Source organism: Lepus europaeus, chromosome 10 (assembly GCF_033115175.1).
Source record: "Lepus europaeus isolate LE1 chromosome 10, mLepTim1.pri, whole genome shotgun sequence".
NCBI lineage: Eukaryota > Metazoa > Chordata > Mammalia > Lagomorpha > Leporidae > Lepus > Lepus europaeus.
In genome coordinates this window covers 85,727,491-85,752,221 of record NC_084836.1, presented here as the reverse complement: position 1 = coordinate 85,752,221, position 24,731 = coordinate 85,727,491, and positions in this window count along the sequence as shown.

The window sequence follows — 24,731 nt, the reverse complement described above, 5'->3', positions numbered from 1 at the left end:
AGGAAGATGGGGGCAGTCCTGCTGTGCTCGTGCCAACAGGCCTCCGGGCCCACAGAGAGGCTAAGAGACTCTATTCCTGGTTTTCCTTCTCTCCCTACCAGGGAGTTCTGGACAACTGTATCTTCTTTTCCCTTCCTTGCTATGAGTCTTTTCCTCCCTGGCACTGCCAGCCTTGCTCCCTCTTATCTTACTAGTATAATTCTCTTTCACAGATCAGCTTTCAGTGAACACAAATCCAGACAGGTCAGCTATCTGCAGGCAACTTCTGCTCTCAGACAGCACCTATGTCTAAGGGGAACATAGAATTAATTGGCTGCCTAATTGAAATAGAGGGATTGGGGCCGGCACTGTGGCGTAGTAGGTTAATCCTCCACCTGCGGCGCTGGCATCACATATGGGCACTGGTTCCAGTCTCGGCTGCTCCACTTCCAATCCCGCTCTCTGCTGTGGCCTGGGAAAAGCAGTGGAGGACAGCCCAAGCGCTTGGGCCCCTGCACCTGCGTGGGAGACCCAGAGGAGGCTCCTGGCTCTTGGCTTCAGATCAGCTCAGCTCTGGCTGTTGCAGCCAACTAAGGAGTGAACCAGCGGATAGAGGACCTTTCTCTCTCTCTCCCTCTCACTGTGTGTATCTCTACCTCTCAAATAAATAAATAAAATCTTTTTTTAAAAAAAAAAGAAACAGAGGGAACAGAAATAGAAAGAAAACACAAATAAATACCTCAGTTAATTTTCTGGATCTATATGTATTATTTTATATGTATTGAAAATAAATTTAATAGTCTTATTAGCTGTAACAGCTTTTTCTATTTCATTAGAACTTGCTTCTCAAAAATGACATTGGTATATGTATTTAAAGATTCATTTATTTATTTGAAAAGTAAAGTTGGGGGTGGGAGACAGAGACAGAGAGATCTTCCACCTTTTGGTTTACTCCCCAGCTGTTCACAATGGCCTGGGCTGGGCCAGGCTAAAGCCAGAAACCAGGAACTCCATCTGCATTCCCTCATGGATATCAGGGGCCCAAGTACTTGGGCCATCATCTGCTGCTTTCCCAGGCACATTAGCAGGGAGCTTTTTCCCCCCTTCATATTCAGATATGATCCATCTTCCTGGGTCGGTACTGTCTCTGGAAGGACCACAAGTAGGTCTTGAATGATAATAGTTTCTAGTAACCACTAGATAATAACCACAAGATTCTATGATTCTATTTCGCCTTTGAGTATATCAGTGATTCTCAAAGTGTCATACCTGGATCAGCAGAATCAATATCACTTGGGAACTTATTAAAAAGGTAAATTGTTGGTCTAACTCCAGCCCTATCAAACTCTGAGATGGAGCCCAGCAATCTGTATTTCAACAAACTCTTCAGATGATTCCAATATACACTAAAGTTTGAGACCACCACTCCGTATCATACTCAGGCCCTCATTCAGCTCTTGGGTACTTTTTGGATATCCAAAATCTGTAGGTGATTCCAAATCACCATTGTGTCTTGGGGATAAGTGTATCTTAACAATACACTGAAAGTATTGTTTAACTCTGTAAGAAGTCAACATCTTTCTGTACCCCTTTATTACCAAGGATTCCAAAAATCTGGCTTGTAGGAAAGCAAAATTAATTTAGAATAATTCACATATTTATGAATATAATCTTTGCATAATCTTTTATAAATAATTGTTCATAATTATACAATATCGTAATTAATCCTTTTATAAGATTAATTATAAAGATCAAAGTCTCCTGCTTAATCACATTTGTTTTTCCCTCCAAAGCTTTGTGATTTTGTTGCATTACACTACAACATATAACATCTTCATGTTTTTAAATCCCAGTCAATTGCCACTTTGGGAAATTAATTTGTTTTTAGGATTTCATTTACTTAAGAGGCATATGAAGAAAATGGATTATTTCAGTAGGTATTTGTGAATGATTTTCGAAAGACATACTTTCCTGGAATTCTTTCCTTGAAACATTGCTAGGAAAACAACACAAGTAGAGAATTTAAATGAAGTCACTCACCCAGAACAGAAACCAGTATTACAACCTCCCCTGAACCTTTGTGATACAACTCTTTAGACAGTCAGGTGTAAATTTGTTCAAATATGCTGTTGGGAATAGAGTCTAAAAGAGAGGGAGAACACAGTATGAGAATGCTGTCTTGCCTTTAGTCACTCCCTCTTCAATTCTACCCCTTGCATTTATTTCATTTATTTTTACCTCCTCATGTTAATGCCTTTATTTTGCTTTTAGCCAGATATGATGACAATTATTAGCTATATGATCATATGTAAGTCAGTGTCCCCATCTATACAATGGAAATGGTGATCCTTACTTCACAGCATTACCAAGAGTAGAAAGTGTGTAAATGCTCAGAATACATGCCTCCTAGCTAGTAAAATGTTATTAGCATGTAATATTATAAAATGTAGGATGAACCTTTTAGAAGCTTCATTAGTCTGAATGGTCAAGGGCCACTCTTCTATTGCTGAAGTGAAAAATTATAACCAGCAAACCCAAGTAGTTCCAGACGTGATAATAGGAGTCTACGTTCAGTGTCATAAAACTAGTGCATACCTTATAAGGGCATGCTCAAGACTGCCTCAATCTGGAGGCAAGATGATGGTCCCTAATTGGTTGTTGTTGGTGGTGGTGATAGTGTATTGTTCTTCTTCTTTCTTCATCTTGATTTATTATTTGAAAGAGTCATAAAAAGAAAGAAACACACACACCACACACACACACACAGTACCATATTCCATCTGCTACTTTACTCTCCAAATGTCCACAATGTCCTGGCAGGCTGAAGCCAGGAGCCTGGAACTCCATCTGGATCTCCCACATAGGTAGCAGGTGTCCAACCACTTGATACATATTCTGCTGTTTTCTCAAGTACATTACCAGGGAACTGAATTGGAAGTGGAGCAGCTGGGATGCTGGCATCATAGGCTTAAACTACTGCACCACAATGCCAGTCCCATTAATTTTTTTTTTAAGATTTATTTATTTGAAAGTCAGAGTTACACAAAGAGAGAAGAGAGGGAGAGAGAGAGAGAGAGAGAGAGAGAGAGAGAGAGAGAGATCTTCCATACGCTGGTTCACTCCCCAGTTGGCTGCAACATCCGGAGCTGCAACAATCAGAAGCCAGGAGCCAGGAGCTTCTTCCAGGTCTTCCATGTGGGTGCAGGGGCCCAGGGACTTGGACCATCCTCTACTGCTTTCCCAGGCCATAGCAGAGAGCTGGATTGGAAGTGGAGCAGCTGAGTCTCGAACCGGTGCCCATATGGGATGCCGGCACAGCAGGCGGCGGCTTTACTTGCCATGCCACAGCGCAGGCCCTCATTAATTGGTCTTAAAATACTTTTTGATGCAGTTTGACCTGGATAAGAGATGTATTCAGGATATCACCTGTGTGAACCAGGTGAGGTAAAGGCTAGGAAACATGATATGAAGTATAACTTCATTCTTTACATGCATGTGATTGATGCACAGAAGTATGCAAAGAATTTCAAGTGTTAATCAAATACTTCAGCTAGTTATTGAAGAAAATGTAAAGGCAAGACACTATGAGAACAATAAAATAATATTTTTGCTTCACCCATTGCCAGGTCCATGAGTGAAATCTCATAACAAAAGGCAGAATAAGAGGTAAACATTGGACACAAAGGTTGAAAAGCAGCTTGGGATTCTCTCATCCCATGTTGGAGTGCCTGAGTTAAAGTTCTAGCTCCACTAAGAATTCCATCTTCCTGATAATGCACACCCTGGGTGGAAGAAGTGTTGATTTAAGTACTTGAATCCTTACCACTGATTTGGGAGCCCCAGACTGAGTTCCTGGGTTCAGTATAGTCCGGTCCTAGCCTTTGCCAATATTTAAGAAGTAAGCCAGGGAATGGGATCTCTCTCTCTCTCTCTCTCTCTCTCTCTCTCTCTTCCTCTTCCCTCTCCCTTTTCCCCTCCCCATCGGATTTTAAAATAAATAAAAAATACATTTTATAAGACAGATTAACAATAGAAAGCATAACAAACTTGCTTAACAAAGTTGTATACGACCCGAGAGCCTTGGGAAATGAAGACCCAAAGACAAAGGGCAAGCATTTTTATGCTACATTTTGATGAAAAAATGGACATTTAGAAGTGTGGTCATGTTAATAAACTGTGAGAGAGAAGCTAGCAAGGCATGTTTGTTCAGATTCCTCATGGCATCTGTGTAGCATTCCTTCTTCCTAGGTATGGGGCAGAACACCTGTCACAAAAGGGTCTTACAACCTACTTTCACTGAAGGTAAGTCAGAAAGTGACCTTTTTCTGGTTTCATAGCTTGCTTTAGGGGAGAGGAATTATAGGTTCTATGACAAGCCTTGGGAAAGAAAAGGAAGTGGGGGATGGCTCCCTAGCCCTTGTTTCTGAAGCCCCTCCAATCTTCACTTCGGAGTACAGGTGTCACTTGATGTCCTTGGGGAATTGTACCAGACACTCTCATCCTCATAAACACTAAAATCTGCAGATGTCTAAGTTTCCTATATAAAATGGTGTAGTGTTGATGTATAACCTTTACATTCCTCCCATATACTTTACATCATCTATAACTTACTTACAACTAATATGATCTAAATGCTAAATAAATAGTTATTATACTATGTTGTTTAGAGATTATGATAACAAAACAGTCTGTAGATGTTCACTACAAATGAAATTTTCTTCAAATGTTTTCAATTCTTGGTTGGCTGACTCTATGGATGTGAACCCCATTGATAGAGAGGATCAGCTACACTCAGCATGCTGATGTGTAATACTTTAGGGTATTGTTTCCTGAGTACCATCATCACTTAACAAACCATAGCGTCCCATTTCAGGAGATATAGAGGAAGAGAGTTAGGGAGAAAGTTTAGGGAGAAAGGTGTGACATAAAACTAAGCAGAAAGTTATCATATGACTTGCTAAGGATAAGAATGAGGTACAGGATAAGGAATCCACTGGAGTTACCTATATTTATGTATAGCAACCTGTATCATGGTTTGCTTCTATTGTCCCTTTCTTCTTTCTTGCATCTAGGGATACTTTGTCTAACATAAAAGTGCTATTATCAGAACCTAGCTGTTGTAAGGTTCTGGAGGCTTTCAGAGTTCCTTGAGAGGTAGTTACCTCAGAGTCCTTTCTGTTGCTCTTTAGTGCCATTTATTATACTAAAAACATGTGAATCATTTTTTTTTTTTTTTTGTATATTCGGGGGAAAAGCAATTCTGTTTGCTGGGAACTGTGTCAGGGTGTGGTTGTTTCATCACTTAGAAATACCCTAATGCAGCCTTTCTCAACTATATATTTGGCCAGGTCTATTCCTACTTTCCAAACTGCTTCAATTATAGTGAATTATAGATTATATGGCTTAATTATAGATTATAGGGTTTAATCTATCACCATTCCTCATCCTGCATCCCAGGTTTTTTTTTCCAGAAGGTTTTTGGAAGGACTATATTTCTACTGATGGGATTGCAATGAATGCTCATAGGGTGATCAATTAGGAAAAAGATAAGGTCCCTTATAGGGACCCAAATCTCATTTTTTTTCCCACATCAGGTATTTCTACTACTCCTACATTTTGGTTTCCAACTCTTCTGGATTTAAAATAATGTTTTTCTCTGACCCTATCAGGACATTGGTCAACAGACTGCTTTATACTATGATATTTTCTTTGTTACTGAGCATCCTCTTAGCTATGTTTAATGTTTGGGGCTGAACTATTCTTTGTGGCAATTTGTAATATATTTAAGTAACTGTGAAGTCTTGGCTTTTAACATTCTCATCCAATTATGAAGTTCAGGTCTTGAGTTGAACTATGTGTTTATAACTGTTATTTAGCTCCTTGGGTACAGATCAAGTGTGTCAGAAGTATTAATGATACATTCAAGTAGATGAAATCTGTCATTTTTTTTTCATTCTTTTAGAACTGACATTTTGGTGAAAAATTTTGCGTTTCATGTAATTTATTGATATGGCTTGTCGTATATATTTCTGACTTTTTGATTTGCATTATTATTTGCGCTTTGGTATTGACCCACATCAGTGATTTATGTGCTTTAAAAAACTGGAAACTGATGATAGGTGATCTCCATTTTGGAGAGAAAAGTTCAGGAAGTGGAACAGTTTCTTTAATGTTATAATTCTAAATCCTTAAAGGGCATGAAACATTTTTGTTTCTTACACAGTACCCAGTCATTGGAGGAGATCATCTCTCTTGACCATAACAATATTCTCTGATTAATGCTAACACCTGACCAATGTTGGACACTATTTCAAATGCCTACCTTTAACCACATTTCCAGCTTCAGGAAAAGGATATCATTTCTAGATTTTGATTTTTTTTCTATTTTTTCTTCAGATTTATACCTGTGTCCTTCTTAACCATTGACTGCTTACTTTCTCCATCATTATATCTTTGAGTTTGAATATTGAAATGTTCCATTGCATTGTTCAATAATACAGAATGGTATAATTTAACATAGAGATCTTTTAGCCCCATTGGCTGAAATAAGTCTTCAAAAGATGGAAGAACATATGGTATAGAAGCATATCATGAATGCCAAGCAGGATTCAAGGAAGTTGGAGAGCTTGAAGCCATTCAGTGACAGAAGAGTTAGTGGAAAGATTTCAGAAAAGTTTAGAGATCCAATCATGAGTAATAAACATGTGGTTTGTGATCTTAAACTCTACTGTGTAAAAGAAAAATAAAAAACAAGAAAGTGCTGTTTCCTTGGGTGTAATTTACCCATGACAAAGAGAAAGTGAAAATTTTGTGGGTTATTTTCATAACCTATCTTTCCCCTGCTAAAAAAGAGGGGAAATGCATAAAAAAAGGATAAATTCTGACAGTTTCTAAAATTACTCAGCAAAGATAAGACAGTTAACCACATTTTGTAAAAAGGAAGATGAAATCTATGTGGAAAAATATCAGTAATATAAAAACAATGATGAACTTTCTCATCTACGAGGTGCTCATTCATTTACAGTATGCCATAACTGGCCTCAGTGTTCACATAGGGCCTGACCTTCACCCTCACAATTTGTGACAAGACTATTTGTGTCTAGCAGGGAAGGCATATCTTGCTGTAGGTGCCACGGCGAATTATGACAACTCCAGAGCTGGAAGTAGAATCATCTCAATTGTCTTTGACCCACAGATCCCTGCCTTGGGATTGCAATGGACCAGGAAGGCCCCTGTCTGAGCTCCTGAAGTTCCATCAGCAGAAGCTCAGCAGGGCTACAGTTTGTACAGAAGAGAAGCAGGAAATTCCAGTGACCAACTTGGCTTTTATCTCTCAACAGGATGTTGGAACTTATAGGCAGGAAGATTAGATCATGCCTTGTAAGTTTAGAGACAAATTTTGCTGAAGGGAACTAGGGAATATTGATGAGTTTCGGTGGTTTTAATTCTCTACAATATCCTTCCTTTCCTGGGTGCTGAATCTTCTGGTATGGTATTAAACCTTAAGCTCAATTGCTTGGGCATTCCTTTCCCTTTCCCTAGGTTGTATCAGTGTTCCAGGAACCTTGTGTGGAGTCAGGGATAAATGCAATACTCACTTTTTCATTAGTCCTAAGTCTAATTTGATGTGTCCTTCATTCCAGCCTTTGCAGACCCTCAGATCTAGCACATTTCCCTGCTGCTTCAGTGCCTTACTCAGGGCACAACAAGCATGGAATACTCCATGTTCCCATGACCATTGTGTGGACTGAATTAGATCCACAGGAACATTTTATTTAACATACATAGCCTAAGAATCTGTTAAATTTACTTGAATCATCTATTATTCTGGTTTGTCTTGAAGAATTCGAAGTGCAATAACTTAGTGTGTGCATTCTTGCTTGAAAGTCTCCAGTTTGCTGGTTCTGCCTGCTATACTAGGGCATGATCTCTCCAGTTTTGAAAACCATCCCCTTTCTCTCCCCATTGCATTGCACCTGACTCCCTTCATACACTTGAGTTTCCTGCACTTCATTTTGGTGTTGCATACTCACAATCTCTCTCTGCATCTCGTGTTTTCCTGAGTGTCTCCTTTTGCAAGGTTGGCGCAGGCCCTCTGCTCCTGGGTCTACAGATCTTCCTTCACTCATCACTCCTTCCCTTTCCTCTTTCCTGCAATCAGAAAGAACCCTCTAGAGATGGTGGAGGGGAGCTTGCTTCCTCCACTATGCTCTTCTCTAACACTTTGTATGCTTGATTCTGACACCCAAATTTCAGCACAAATCAAAAATCCAGACCAGTACTTCTGACATACTGGCTAATTAGGGGTTCTTATAATATCCTCCTCAGTTTTGATCATTTGTTGAATGACTCACAGAACTCAGGGCCTAGTCAACAGGTCAACACACTAGCGCAACATCAGGCATGTTTGAACGGACTTCCCATGAATGGCAAAAGAAAACCCTCTTATTATTCTTATTACTGAGAAAACCACAACAGTTTTAGGAATTCCATGTCAGGATTAGGGACCAAATATGTATTTCTTATACTATAACAATATCACTTTTGAAATTCAAAATGCTTTAATTAAGACCATTCCTGTATTCTGCCTTAAAGCATATCCCTGCTGAGCCAGTAAGTGCATCCATACTGGGCAATCTTCCATTTGCCCTCCAAAACGATCCCTCATCTACTTCGCATTTTCTCTGCCCAGAGACACTCATCTGTATGGACTCTCAGTGAGTTTTCCTGTCTTCCAGCTTGTGGTTGAGTTTGTTTAAAAGACAGTTCCAGCAGGAAGTCTGAGGAAAGGAAGAGAATAAAGGTGAGGTATTTACTTCCTGTTGCTTTCTTCACATTCCTTTCACTACTCTTTTGCTTATGTCTTTTGGGCTTGTATATGGCACAGTGCTTATATATGGTAGAGTATTCTGCTTACTAGCACCAGGGAATGGCATTAGCTCTGGTGGTTGCTAAACCCTTCCCACATCTTTCTAAACAGTCTCTCTATTCAACATGTTCACATTCCACCATCTGAAAGTGCCATCTGTTTCCTGTTGAGACTCTCACTGACATGATGTTCCATGTAGTTGTTTATCCATAGGCATTTGCAATAATACAAGGGTACTTCAAAATGTTCATGGAAAATGAAATTAAAATATAAATTTATTTTCGCGCAATTATTTTTGAAATACATGCACAATTTTCTTGTAGCATATATTTCCTATGAACTATTTGAAGACTCTTCATATTTACTCAGATTTTAAGCTTTATATAAATATTAATTCAATGTTAAAATGCTGTATTTGAACCTGAAGCAATCTAAGAGTTTTTTGAAATAGAGAGTCATGTGTGTTTCAAAACACTCAAGAGTAACTGGGTTGGAATGTTTTTTAACTCCTACATCACAACCTTTTAACACACAAAGAGTCCCTAGTGCACCACTTTCTAAGAGAACTTAATACCATTAAAGCTGATATAAGACAGCAAAGAAATGGGGTTATTTAAGGTCTCCAATAACTGTGGAAAACTTGTCAGTAAGAAGTTTACCGTGGGCCTCACTGTGACCTGAGTTCAGAAGACCTTAATCAGAACACACAACTCCACTCAGTCAGTTAAATTTTTAATGTTCTTCTAAACAACGTCTGAGGTGAAGGGCCTCAGCTTGGGAATCCCAAACACCCAAAAGAAGCAAAGCACCTTTCCCACCTCTGTAGGAGAGCCATAACCTTGTCTGTCATTTTCTCCTCCCAGGTTCACACAGCTATCACACTGGGAGGTGCCATCTGTGCTGGTGGCTGTTGTAGAAGATGAGAGAAGGATTTGCCAACACTTACCTTAGACATAGAGGGAAAAGAGTGTTTACAGGCATTTCTGCATGTTGTTCAGAAACGCTAAGTTCAATATGTCTGATTAAGCTGCTGTGAAACTTGGCTTTCTTTGTTGGTTTACCTTTTTAATAAATTCATAAATCATGTTCTGATTCATAAGTTCATAAACTCCAGCTATATGATGCAGATACTTGGGAAATATGAGGTCATGTCCAAGTAAAGAAAGATCACCAATACCCCCAGATTTGTTTTCATAAAACTACTTCAAACCAGTTATTTCTTTCTGATATTCCCTTGGTTATTTTTCTCCGCATCAGTTTTTTTTTTTCTTTGTGATAACAACAACAAACTTTTGTAATATCTATCAAAATAGCTGTGAAAAATGACCTTGTTATAACTGAAGGAACTTAAAGAACTTTACTATATTGGAGTGTTTTTTTTTTTTTTTTGGAAAAATAGTCTAAGATATGGAAAACAGTCATCAGAACAGTAGAGCAGCATTTCTGACACACTTCTGCTGGCTTTCTGCCCTGTTCTCTGACCTGTAATCTTTGTTAGCTCTGATTTTTCATGACACTTCCTAAACCACAGCACATTGCATCAGCCCAGCCCTCTTTTTCCTTGATGTTCTTCCCTTGGGAGATCATCTTTACTTTCAATTCTTTAGTCACTCACTTGAATGAATTATACATTTTAAACATCTTCCCCTTTATCTCTTCCTGTTTCATGTGGTTTTACTGCTTTAGCCCTTCTCAAACTCTTTCTAGAACAAGATAGAATAAATGTCTCATAAAGCAAAAATTTTTAAATCCTCAAATATAAGATATTGAAATATGCTGGTTTGTAGTAAGAGACAGATATTTAAGAATACTTTAAAAAAGTGTCTCTGATCATTTCATGGCCTTTTGAATAAGATCAAGTGTAAAAATGCATCTCTCACTCCTCCCACGTGGATAACTTCTAACACTATGATTTTTACCTCATGCCCTACCTTGAGCACCAGACCTGTAAAGAGAATGATTCCCCAAACCCTGCGACATGCACATGTCCTTCCATCACTCTGAATCAACATGAATGAGATCAAACACATTGAGAACTTTGTCCTACCAGAATGGAAGAACAAAAACCCTCCCAACCATCCATTTCTGGCTGTGATACAAGTACTCCTAGTAAACAACTCTCATTATGTATGCGTGCATATATATGCCTAGGAATGTGCACATGTACATGCAGGCGTCTCAGGAAGGGAGTTAATTATTTTCTTTTTTTTTTTTTTTTTTTAGGGAGAGAGTTTATTGGGGGAAACCTGACAGACTGGAGGGAAGGAGCGAAGAAGGAAAAGAGGGAGGAGAGTGTAAGAGAGAGAGAAAGACAGAGACAGAGGTCAGGAGAGAGAGAGAGAGAGAGAGAGAGAGAGACACGTGTTCAGGAACAGGTCCTTTTAAAACTTTGCCGGAGGGTGGCAGGGAAGTAGGAGCAGCAAATCCCATTAGGATGGGGGTGGGGCTGACACTGGTGGTTGTGCCATGTGGCTACCTGGCTTCTAGCAATGGAGGCAGGGGCTAGAGGGCTTGAGACTAGGATGGTGTCAGGGTGTAGATCGCGCCATAGATAAGACTGCACCATTTTAGGGAGTTAGTTCTTTTCTATATGAATCTCTCACTTCTGTCTCCGGCTGATCATATCCAGTTTCCAAATCCTGTGTTTTTTTCTTGAAATACTCTTTCTCCATCCCAGTTGTCTTTTTCCTTTTTAACCCTCACCATTGCCCCTCACTCCTTGACTGGTACAATGCCAGCCCAGTTAATTGCCCTATCCCTTCTTTCTGTACCTGAGTTGTGAATTACTCAATTGCAGATGTTACACCTTATAACTTGCTGTTCTTGACTTATCCTAGACAAAGGAGGGGATCTTCAATAATTCAATGAGAAATGTGTATCGTGCAAAAGCAGATATGAATAAATTCAGTGTTTTTTTTTTTTTGTGCCCATATAAACTTACCTTTTAATCTTTTTTGTCCCCATGAACTTTTTGAAGTAGCCTTCTATGCTTCCTTTCTACAAAGGACTTTATTAATCTGGACTCTCAGTTCTGCTACTCTTAACATTTTGTTGACCATAATTCAATTATCTGCACATGATTAACAGCTTCTGTGACTTTCCTTACAAGAGAACATCTTTTTATATGTCTCTGTGATAACTCATTGCTTTCATTGGTTGCCCTTGGCTGAAAAGCACACTGCTTATCAGTGTGTTTTGTTCATGATTATTTGTCAGTCCAGGCATGATATATAATGTAATTGATGGCTCCTATTTACTAATGGGTGTTACATCATCATTATTTTAAAAATTTGCTTCTGAATTGACGTCTGATTAAGGGTATGTGATTGAGGCTAAGAGCCTGTGAGCATTTGGAGAATACTTGTTTATTGTGTGTTCCGTGCAGCGTGGTATACTGTCTACAGGCTGCAGCTGCCTTTCTCTTTTGTTAATATTCCAAACTTGATGTGGCTAAATAGGCATTGAGATGTTCAACTTCACTGTTTTTTGTGTCTTCCTACCTATCAAAGGATAGAGCTTTTACTGCCTACACACACACACACACACACATATATATATTATAATTCATTAGTATCAGGAATTTTAAAATGAAAGTGTAACACAGGATGTGAGGAAAGTGAAAATCTATCTAGGTATAATGATTCATCATGAAAGGACTTGAACTACAGTGTTTGGAATGTTAGCATTAAGTTTACTGATTCTGGACTCCCCACCCCCAATTTCAATTCTAAGCATATGGTTAAGACTGCTCTTTCTGTAGAGGTGATTAGAGAAGTTATAGTACATGACCTATTTTGGCCAAAGAGTTGTAAGTGGAAGTAGATAAGGCTTTCATTAAAATGTAAGATCGTTCCTTTGCCAAAGTCACCAGCAAGGATCTGCATTGTGGCTCATCTGTCAGCCTGGAGGTCCAGAAAACGTAGAGCAGAGTTGAAACTAACTCTCACTGTACATGTTACATTGAAAAAAACATATTTGTGGTTTGAGGCGGTTGTTATGTGAGGGGTATTGGTTGCCACCATGTAACCTAATCTGTCCTAACAGGAACACTTGGTATGATTCTGTGTCTGAATCTCTCTGGCTCTCTCATGTAAGCTGTTTAACCATCTCATTTTTTTTTTTTAATTTTACTTGTCTGAAAAAAAAAAAGCATATATGCTCAAGTACCTACCTCAGAGACATGAATACAAGATTAGGTGAAGGTGGTATACATGCATATAGAATAATATTTTTAAGTGGTGTTCATTTTAGGAACTTTAAAACCATTCTTCATTTTACAGGTGATTTATACTGATAGTAAATCTAAGCAGCAAATGAGGGTAAAAGATTAAGCAAAGATCTTCCTTCCCAATACCTCCATACCATCCATATTCCTAATTCCAGAATTAGCTGCTATTACAAGTTTCTTGTGAATAGTCATAGAAATATATATACACCTATAATGTTTTTAATTTTTTTAACCTGATGATATATTTTGAATCTTTTCCTCATTTTTCTTTTTAATGATTTCACAAAACTGTGTTGGATAAATGAACTAACTGTGACATTCTTTTTAAATCAAGGAGTTCTTTTTTTCTTTAATTGAAAAAATGAACTCCCCTTATCATTTATCACAACTTAAGTTGTCTTTTTAAATGTATAAAAGAGAGGAATATTATAGAGGCTGATAGCAGAGCATAAGATGCTATCTCTGTGGAAGGAAGTAAAAACAGAATGATGATAATATTTTTGACCTGAGATGGCAAACAAAGATGCTTATAGAGACCAAAGAGATAAATGAATAAAATCAGAGATATGTGCGAGGAAGGACATTGGAGGGAAGGAAGAGGAGCAAGAAAGAGGAAGGAGACTGAGAGGAAGAGAGAAGAGAAGGGGAGAGGGAGGAAGAGCAAAGAAGAGGAGGGGAGACTTGTGGCCATTTAGAAAGTACAAGCCTTTATAAAGGTTCTCACTGCTACTCAACTAAAGTCTAGTATTGCTGCAGCAATTCTGTCCCATCTTTGGCAAATATGATTTTTCAAAATAAGTCAGAAATCTCTATTTATATATATGATTTTGATTATTATAGGTGCCACTGCCTTTTGAGCTGTTTATTGTTTATTTTTTATTTGAAAGGTGAGTGATGCAGAGAGAAAGAGACAGACAAAGACCTTCTATCCTTTGATTCACTTCCCAAATGTCCACAACAGCTAGGGATGGGTCAGGCAAAGGCCAGGAGCCGAGAACTGCGTCTGGGTCTCCCATGTGAGTGGTAGAGACCCAAGTACATGGGCCCTCATCTGCTACCCCCGAGTGCCTGCCAGTCAGTAGGAAGCTGGATCAGAAGCAGAAGTAGAACTTGAATTCTGGCTCTCTGATGTTCCTAGTAGTGGCCTAAACCCGCTATTTGACAATGCCTGCCCTGGTTTTGATTTTTAAAGTCATAAGCAAAGTCTGAAAAAAAAACTTTAATGCATAAGCCAAGTTTTTTGAAGATTGGGCAACTGGATATACTTAAAGGATAAATTTTACTACCTTCTTTTAAGATAAAAAGTACAATAGAAGCACGGAGTTTGAAAATATCTTACAGAACATAACCACATATCTGCGTGATCTAAGTGTGTTCCATACCATGGAAAACTTCCTTCCTCTAATTATGGTTTTTAAAACCAATACAAACAGCTTCAGTTAGCGGAAATCTTTGAAGAAAAATATTTTAGTATAATTTTGTTTGTGTTCAGTCTTGTGCTCTATAGCATTTGAGCATCATATAAAAGGAGGTTTTGGTGACTCTCATTTGCCCTCTCCTTCCATATCAGACATCAAAATGGAATTTTGCCTGTTAACATGGTAGCAGCTTGACTTCTGTGTGGTACTGACTAAAAAGAATTCAATACAGCACATCATATTGGTTTAAAAACAATTATTTTATTAAAGAATTTTAAAAAACAAAATCTCACCATTTTTTTCATAATTGATTAGCTGTTCAATGTAAATTTTGATCAATCAAAAAAGTAAAAATACTCCTGTATGAAAATTGACATTGAGTTCTACATTGTTGCCTATGTACCAGTCCTTTCTCTTCCTCAGTATGACCTAAGAATAGATAGGTACAGATTGCACATGTTTTTAAGTAGAGAATTACTGGTTATAGAGAGTGTTTTGAAGCTTAGATTTCTTTAATTAGTGAAACTAATCATATCTCAAAGGATGGGGAAAATTTGAAGAAAAATGTTGTAAGATTGAGTGCATATTTATTTGTAAGTAATAATCTAGATGACTTTTAGTTGACCCCAAATAAGGTGAAGATTTGGAAGTTTCTTTTTTACAGGAGGATTCCATTGTTAAATGTAAAATTATGTTTGAACAGAGAGTTTTGTTCCATTTGGTTATATATGGTGAGAAAACTTCATTTTTTGATATGTCTGAATATCTCTTTTCCAAACTTGGTAATTTTGAAGATTCTAATAATAACTGAAACCCGTTTTTAAAAACCTGCCAAAGAGAACCCACTTTTCTGTCTGATTTAACTAATGTAACTATTAGATTTAATCTGTTTAGTTGGTGAGAAATTAGTTTGTGACTGCAAATAGCTGTCTGCATTAATTACATCTAAATGAATAGAGCAATTTTTAGAACTTTTCTTGTTATCAGTTTTTTCTTTGCATGGCTAAATTTTTCCCCATTTGTATCAGTCATGGTTCACAGAGCCATTTTTTAGAACCAAAAACTAGTAAGATATTTCATATGTGTGTATGTATATGTACATGTATATGTATATGTAAATTTGTATATATATGTACATATGCATATGCATATATGTATATAGGATGTAACTATGAACTTTGGCAAATAAGAAGTCCATGGGACTATTGAATGTCTTAGAGCAGATTCTAAGCACTCTGGGAGCCATAGGTGGAATTTCTTTAGGGAAACTTGTTTTGCCCTTAAAGCCTTTCAACTGGTTGTTTGAGGCCCACCTCGATTATCAAGGATAATGTCCTTTACTTTAAATGGACTGGTTGTGGACAATGAATCAAATCTACAAAATACCTTCACAGCAACGTCTCAATTGAACATGAGTACTGTAACCTAGCCAAATTGACACAAGCAATTAGCTGTGACACCATCCTTCTTATGATCTTCAAGGAACCTTCTTCAGTCACCTGAGTTCCTTCTCTGTGCTCATTTGGAACTGTTGCAGGCACTAGATTCTGCAATTTAAATGTTATACTAAAACTAGATGTTTAAATATCTGTCATGGTCTTCCAACTGTGTGTGTTCCGTGAGGTCCCAGGGAGTAAGCTATACATCTTTTTGTCTCCAGTGCCTGGTGTGATGAGTAGCACGTACTGAACGCTTAGTAGAATAGTCTCCTTTCACTGTAGTATGTAATGTTATTCTCAGCACTGCTGATGGATGTTGGCTCACATTCACTTTTTTATTTTTTTAAGGTGTATTTGTTTTTTTGAAAGGCAGAGTTACAGAGACAGGGAGGGAGTGAGGGAGGGCGAGGGAGAGGGGAGAAAGAGAGAGAGAGAGAGAGAGAAAGAGAGAGAGACAGAGATTGTCTATTCACTGGTTTGCTCCCCCAAATGGTCTCAACAGCTGCAGATGGGCCAAGTGGAAGCCTATCACCTGGAACTCCATCCTGGTCTCCCATGTGGGTACAGGAACCCAAGGACTTCGGTCATTTTCTGCTGCCATTCTGGCACATTGAAGGAGGCTGGATTGGAAGTGGAGCTACTGGGACTCAAACTAGTGCCAATATGGGAAGCTGGGATTGCAGGCAATTGCTTAATCAACTATGCCACAATGCTTGCCCCAACATTTGCATTCTTAACCTAGCTACAACCACAACTTTTGATAAGACATGTAATATAAGTGTTAATGGAATGGCAATATAATACAAACAATAATGAAAAGTGAAGACTCCTGATTTTTTATTCCAATTTCAGACTTAACTGGATGACTGACTGTGTTCTAGGTTACCTATCAATTTTTGGGTTTTGATTTTCTCATCAGTATAGCATTAAGGTTAAATGAGATTATTGTTTCTGAAATACTGGTGGTTTACGAGAAGACTGAATACACGAGTTTGTTCTCCTTCTTTATAAGCCCAATTGAAATGGAAGTGAAGAAGTACAATGGGGAATAAATACATGACAGGAAAGTGAATTGAGAGGCATGGATGGAGAGGGAGAACCATCAAATCAGAATTAGGAATAAAACTCTTGATAGAAAGGATGTATGTCATATTTTAATGGATAACACTGAGTGAAATAAACTTTAGCCCATAGTATATACCTCTATAAGAGGGGGATGAATCCAAGGCTGCTATAAAAATATCCAGTTTTAGAGAGTAGGAATGATTGAGAGAACAGAAAACAAAATTCTTAAGATCCACATAATGGCTAAAAGACAGCATCCTTGCACTGGTCCCTCTGTGCCTTCTGAGTATGCAGAGTTAAGTGAAGTCTGATATTTATGTCCAAGTAAAAAAAATTAGGCAACTTTCTATCAAAGAAATTAGAACTAAATGAGCTGGAGGGCTTCTAAGTGGATGCCAACAACCTAGAGTTAATCTCTCCTCATGCTGGCATTTGTGGGAAACGTCAGTGTGACAACATCTTCATCATATAAACTGGAATCTTCCAGTTGACATGTCTTGCCACAGTAATCAGAGCTCCTGGTGAGATTCCTCCTTAAATAGACTGATGACTTCCTTGAATAAACGTTTAATTTCTCAACCTCCCTTGTAGCTGACTATGGCCTGTGACTAGGTTCTAGCTGGAAGCATGTAGGCGGAAGTGATGCACACAGCTCTTAGGTGATTTGAGAGAGAGAGTGCATGTCTTTCACCTTCTTCTTACAGTATTTTGTTCAACCTTGCATGTATTTTAACTCCCAGTGTGTAAATTTTGGTAACTATTTTTAATTTGCTCTTTAGAATCAATCAAGGAATAACCGAAGTAAAACTAAATCTTAGATGTATGACAGAATGTAAGTCTTTTAGGTGTATCAGAAATGATAAAACTGAAAGAACTTATGAGGGACAGTGCCAAACACCATGGTAGTTGATATAACAGCAAAGAGAGGTTTAAGTGTATATAAGTAATTGAAATGTATAACCATAACGAAGAAGAACAGAAATAATCATGCAACTTTCAACTGTCAAAAAAAGAAGTGAGAGTGATGATTTGGATAATTAAAATGCATGTTGTTTGTTCTCTTTGATAAAAGCCAAGATAGATAGCAAATTAGATCTTAAGTTCACCACAGACTTATATGTTTACCAGAACAACCCCAAACAGACACCATTAGAAGAGGTTTTGGGGAGCTAAATGATATTGAGTATGATTTGTATGAGTGGGAAACTCGTGTGTTTCATTGTATGCCATAGCACACTTTTTTTTTTTTTTTCCAAAAGCTTGTGTAGAGGCTGGTGTTGTGATACAGCAGGTCAAGCCACCGTCTGCAGTGCTGGATCCCATATGAGCACTGGTTCAAGTTCCAGCTGCTCCACTTCCGATCCAGCTCCCTGCTGATGTGCCTGGGAAAGCAGCAGAGGATGGCTCAAGTGCTTGGGCCCCTGCACCCACATGGGAGACCGGAAGAAGCTCCTGGCTTCAAATTGGCTCAGCTCTGGTGGTTTCAGTCATTTGGGAAGTGAACCAATGGATGGAAGATCTGTCTTTCCCTCTCTCTCTCTCTCTGTAACTCTGGAACTCTACAACTCTGCCTTTGAAATAAATGAATAAATAAATAAATAAGTTAGTAAATTAATAAAATCTTTAAAACAAAGCATGTGCAGAGGGCAGGCATTTAGCATAGCAGTTAATTCACCTCTTAGAATACCTGCATCCCAAATCAGAGTGTCTGGTTTGAAACCCAGATCCTCTCCATCTGATCCAGTTTCCTGCCAGTGTACACCCTGGCATGCAGCAGATGATGGCTTGAGTGCTTGACTCTTTACTACTCACCTGAGAGAACTACATTGAGTTTCTGGCTCCTAGCTTCAATTGCAGGTATTGAGTGGATAAAGATCTCTCTCTCTCTCTTCCTATTCATTTATCTTATTTTTTTTTAATTTAATTTATTTGAAAGTCAGCATTACAGATATATATATATATCTTCCATCTGCTGATTCACTTCCCAAATGGCTGCAATAGCCAGGACTGGGCCAAGCTGAAGCTAGGAGCTTCATCTGGATCTCCCACGTGGGTGGCAGAGGCCCAAGCACTTTGGTCATCCTCTGCTGCTTTCCCAGGCCATCAGCAGGGAGCTGGATCATAAATAAAGCAGCTAAGACAGGAGCCAGAACCCATAAGAGATGATAGCATCACAGGCAGCAGTGGCTTTACCTGCCATGCCACAATACCGGCCCCTCTTCATCTCTTTCTCTGCCTCTTTGCCTTTCAGCTAAAATGAAAACAAATAAATAAAAGTTTAAAATTATATGTGCTAGCTTGATATAATATCAGCAATATTAAGTTACATACACATTAGCCAAGTTCTAAAATAATGCAACCCTAATTTTGTTAGTGTAAAATTTCCCCACGTAATAGGATGCACATACATGTTCTACGTCAATTTATTTCCTCTCATTTATTCCAGGAGATAGACTGCTTTTCTCAAGTCAATTTCTCTTTTAACGGATATTTGCAGGAAAAGCAACTGTGAAGTAAACACTTCTGCTTGGTTGTTAGAAAGTTCTGAAGCCCATCATTAATTGGAATGCTGTCTTCCCTGTTGTCATCAGTGTAACCCAGACATCTGATATACCCCTGCTTATTTGAGTTATTCCTGTCAAATGAATAGGATAAGCGGTACTTCAAGGCTTTGCCAACTTCTCAGGAGGCATGAACAGCCTCTTATTCAAGAGGTCTCTCCTGCATGTAACTACAAACCATTTCCCATTCCATTCCATACTATAATAGGAACCATCTTTTATCATACAGGTTTGCATAGATTATGCTGTGGGAAACAAATAAACTAGGCTAGGCCATGACATTCCACAGTAGAGACAAGCTTGCTTCCAAAGGCTGTGCTTGGGACATTTACATGTCCATTAACTGTTCCTCCCTGCCAATGTTATCTACATCTCCTGTCTCTTTGTAGTCTTAAAACCATATAACCTCGATGTTGATAGATTTAAGGGACAGAAAGTCTCTCTCTCTCTCTCTCTCTCTCTCTCTCTCTCATCTCTCATCTCTCCCTGTTCTGTAACTTTTCTTCACTGAGGTAGTTCTTCCCCTTATAAACTTGGTTTGTCCCATGAGTTTTCTGTTGACTTTAAAAATAATATATCTGAATATCACTCAGTAGGATAATCTCAATCTCACTTCAGAATTTTCAATACCAAGACATATGTATCAAGGCTCTGAATTTGATTTAGAGTTTGCCATTCATTCTTTTGTCTCACTGGTAACCTGCTACACCTACTTGGGAATGGGAGTAGGGACTGTATTCTCTCTCTCTCTTTTTTTTTAAAGCTTTTATTTAATGGATGTAAATTTCATAGGTACGACTTTAGGAATATAGTGGTTCTTCCTCCCATACCCACCCTTCCATCCCTACTCCCATCCCACTTCCTTCTCCCTCTCCCAACCCATTCATTAAGATTTGTTTTTAATTAACTTTATATACAGAAGACCAACTCCACTAGGTAGAGATTTCAACAGGTTGGACACACACACACACAATGTATAAACTGTTTGAGAACAAGTTTTTCAGCTAATTCTCATAGTACAACTCATTAAGGACTGAGGTCCAACATGGAGTGTAAGTGCACAGTGACTCCTGTTGTTGATTTAACAATTAACACTCTTATTTATGATGTCAGTGATCACCCAAGGCTCTTGCCATGAGCTGCCAAGGCTATGGAAGCCTTTTGAGTTCACAAACTCCATCAGTATTTAGACAAGGCCATAAGCAAAGTGGAAGTTTTCTTCTCCTTCAGAGAAAAGCACATCCTTCTTTGATGGCCCGTTCTTTCCACTGGGGTCTCACTCACAGAGATCCTTCATGTAGAACATTTTTTGCCACAGTGAGGGACTATATTTTTCTATTTTACTTTTATAACTAACATTTTTCTCCTTTGGTAGCTTGAAATCTGCAGTTTGTATTGAAGAAGAAAGAGGTTAGAGGGCTAAGGGATATAGAATAGCTTTCTGTTGGTGGTTGATTTTATGTTCTTATGGTTTCTTCAGGGGTCCCCATAAGTGATCTTGCAGCTCTTTTGACCTGTACAGTTGTACTCTCTTTGTTGTTCTTGTTGTTTAAAAATTTATTTATTTGAAAGTCAGAATTACAGCAAAAGAGAGGGAGAGACAGAGAGAAAGAGATTGTTCATCCACCGGTTCATTCCCCAGATGGCCTCAACAGCCAGGACTGATTCAGGCTGAAGTTAGAAGGTTCATCCAGGTCTCCCAGGTAGATGACAGGGATCCAAACACTTGGGCCAACTTCTGTCGGTTTTCCCAGGCCATTAGCAGGGAGCTGGATGGGAAGTGAAGCAGCCAGTGCTCGAATGCTGGTGTCACAGGTGAAGGCTTTACCCACTACTCCTTGTTGCCAGCCCCTGAGCAGGTGCATTCTAACACTCATTCATTTCATTTTCAATAGTTACCAAATAATGCCCAAGACAGCCAATTACATTGGAATATTACATAAATAATGAATACAACTTAGCACGAGTATGCCCCAAATAATTGAAACATTTGTAAATGTAAATATTTATTTTCTAGCTGAAGTTCAAATTTAACTGAACGTCTTTGTGTTTCTGTTTGGAAAATCTGGCAATTCTATGTGGATAGCATTTTTTGAAAAGTGTCTCTTTTTTTGGCCAAACAAATGTGGCTATTTTATCGTGCTATCCTTTAGTACCAGCATATTTTTTTCTTTATGTCAAACAACTTTTCACAAATATAACCTCTCAAAAGGCCTTTACAGAACAACTGTTTATACATTTTAAACTTCTATCTTTTGAGGAAAAATGTATCCATCTGCCCAAAAATGCAATTCAAATGTTAAACATTTAGTGTATTGAAAAATAACTGTGCAGTACTTCCTTTTGACAGAATTCTGGGGTCAAGTAGAGCATAAGCTCATCAGAAGCAGAGGTTATGAAGTAACCCTTTCTACATGTCAGTTAGTATCTAGAAAAACAGCTTGAAAATGATAGATGTTCATGAACATTTGATGATTGTAGTAGTTCAATTTTTGTAACTGTAGCAAAACATCTGAGACTGGGTACTTCAAAGAAAAAATGGTTAATTATTCACAGTTTTGGAGGCTGCAGTTTAGAACAGCAGGATGTCAGCTCTAGTGAGGGCCCTCTTAACTGCATCAATTCATGTTGGACGGCATCATGGCAGGAGTGCATAAAGCAGGAAAGGCCACAGGGTGATATAGAAAGCCAGAGTGTATGGAGGGACCAGGGATGACTCCTCAAGCCCTGTCTCTTAAAGCTCCCACCCCTCTTCACATTCCCATACTGGGGCCCAGTTTTCAGCACATGAACCACGGGGGAGACAAACCACAACAAAACCAAACCATAGCATCGACTGACTCCTATGGTTATCTGTAGTCCCATGTTCTAATAAATTTCCCAAACTTAAATTCTAATATTTCTAATCCATCACTACTCTCTCTGTCCAGTATTGGGATTATTCACACCATGAAAGGAACCCTGGATGTGATCATGATAAGGTGGATTCCAACAACTGATGTGTTTTGAGATGAGCTGTGAATAGTTAGCAACAGGGGTTATTAGAGCACACTGTTGTTTTCCTTGTGAGGGCAGGGGAATTTTGTTTCTTTCAGGACTATTAAAGGGGCAGCTGTGTCTTGGGGTGAAATAGTTTATCCTCTCTTCCTATTCCAATCAGGCTTGTTCTGAGCAAAGTCCATTCCAATCAGTTTGATTCATTATTTCTCACAAGATTGAAAGTTGGATATTTTTACTCAACAGATAGGAATTTCATTTGACTTCTCAAGGTCACACAGAAAATTTGCAACAGAGAACAGTATGTAGTAAGAGAAATAGTTTTAAAGCTCTTTGTCTCTAACATCAGTTTCTTAGCTAGCTGATTTCATCTAGCCAAGAAGGTAAATGGATGTAGCTAAGAAATTTATTTTCAATAAATTAAAATTAGGACTCCCTAAAGCCTGTGATATGTTAGAGTCAGAAAAAGATAACACTAGAAATATTAAAGCTTCTTCCTATCTGTAACAGATTAGAAGCAAATATTAAATATGACTGCTGCCATCTCCCCAACAACAGTGTAAAATATTCCTGTACAAATATATGAAGAAAAAGATTAATGCATACATATCTAAAATGTTATTTGATAAAATTCATGTCACATCTTTATAGAAACCAGCATTGCTGTCCTCAGTTCAGTTACTGTAATTTCCCCTTATCTTCAGGGAATACACTGCAAGACCCCTTGTGGATGCTGAACCCTATGTACACTTTTTTTTCTATACATACATAACCATGATAAAGTTTAATGAATGAATTAACCATAGTAAAAAATTAAGCACAATAGCTAATAATAAAAGAGAACAATTGTAAAAACAAACTGTAAAAAATTTGTCACCTTCACTACTCTTGCATTTTGGGATCATTAATAAGTAAAAAAAATGTAATTTGGACACAAGCACTGTGCAACTGTGACAGTTGTTCTGATAACGAAATAAGCTATTAAGTGGCTTATAGGCAGGAAACCTATACAACATGGATACTCTGGAAAAAGGTAAAAAAAAAAAATCATATCCCAGGCAAGACAGAAGGATAATAGCAGAGATTTCATCAAGTTATTCAGAATTGCACACAACGGGACACTCAGGAATAAATTATTTCTGGAATTTTCCATATAGTATTTTCAGACCATCTTGGCCTGCAGGTAACAAACCGTGGAAAGTGAAACCATGGAAATTGGAGGTCCACTGTACATAGTATTCATTTTCCTTATACTGTATAATATTTCAGCTTAGTTGAGCTGAAATTTCTATCTCCAAGAATCTTCTTTGAGGGGTTCTGGTTAGAGGAATTCAGAACATGACATGAAGCAGCAGCCATTACTCTCTGATGGTGGACTAATGTGGTGATCATGGTGGAGATGCTGGCTGGTTCTAGCTTGTCCTCAGGCTCCTCCACTTTCTGGCTTGGTCTCCTCCATGCCCACCCACCCCGATGACCAAGCTCTGGAAGCTTGACTGCCGACCCACAGAGATGAAGCCACACAGAGACAAGCCCCCCTCACCATGTACCTTCCCTTTAGTTCTCTTGCGATAGCTGAACATGCTTGGTTGCACTGATTGGATGTTGGTTCCCTGATCCTGCAACTTTCTCTCCAGGGCTTCCATTTCTCTAGCTTCCCACACAATTGTGTAAGGCCTGATAACTGCAACAAATCCCTTATCCAATGGCTACGTTTGCTAAAGATCAGAGAGTACTCAGCTTAGCTGAACATGGAAGTGTCCCTCTAGAAGTAGGCCCACCATCAAAATCGCTAACTCTGTTACGCAAGAGGTGTGCCCTTGCTGAAGCTAAGCCTGAGGAGCTGATGCGTTTGTGTTTGAGCACAGCTACCAAGGATACACTAGCAGTATACCCATGAGTAATGGGAACTCTGTGAGAGTCTCATCTGAGAAGGAAGCTCACACACAGTGAAGCCCACTCACCAAGCTTGACCTCATTGAAATGCTGTGGCTTTAACTTGTATGGGGGTGTTGCTGCTAAAATTAAGTAGAAGGCAGGCTGTATGAGTAAAAGCTCAAAGAGATTAATATAATAAACATCAACATGGTATACATTACTAATGGGATAAGGACAGGATATTTTTGCTACTTGGAGTACTAAAGGCTCTCGTGCTTCTGAAGGCATGTACTAGGA